Below are 565 nucleotides of genomic sequence, written 5' to 3'. Positions count from 1 at the left end.
TGTGGGTTCGTATTTACTTTTATTTGTGATGAAAGTAACCACTAACCTCTATGCAAATATTTTCTCGCCTGTTTTGTCACACCTCTCTCCCCGCAAACCACCAGGTGTACATTACCACTGTATCGAAAGTTATGTAACCAGTCAGCCATTTTTTACTTTTTTTTCAGATTATACATCCTCGTAAACAGAGTAATTCGCTGCCCACCGGAAGGACACGCCCATGTCCCGCTTTCTAGAGCTTCCGCGGTGAGCTCTAACTGTACAAGCAAACTATATTCGGGTTTGTTTCTGTTGAAAATGATATTTCTTTTAGGTGGCTTGGTGAGTGTGTGGGGGTAAGGGTGGGGGTGTTTGTGTGTGGGGGGGTAGGGGTGGGGGTGTTTGTGTGTGGGGAGGTTCTAATGTATGTGTGTGGGGGTAGGGGTGGGGGTGTTTGTGTGTGTGGGGGGGGGTGGTAATGTGTGTGGGGGGGTAGGGGTGGGGGTGTTTGTGTGTGTTGGGGTTGTGGAGCTAATGTGTGTGTGTGGGGGATATTTGTGTTAGTGTGGGTGTGGGGTGCTGTTTA

Source organism: Penaeus monodon, chromosome 25, assembly GCF_015228065.2.
Source record: "Penaeus monodon isolate SGIC_2016 chromosome 25, NSTDA_Pmon_1, whole genome shotgun sequence".
NCBI classification, from domain to species: domain Eukaryota; kingdom Metazoa; phylum Arthropoda; class Malacostraca; order Decapoda; family Penaeidae; genus Penaeus; species Penaeus monodon.
Note: the sequence above shows the minus strand (reverse complement) of the source record.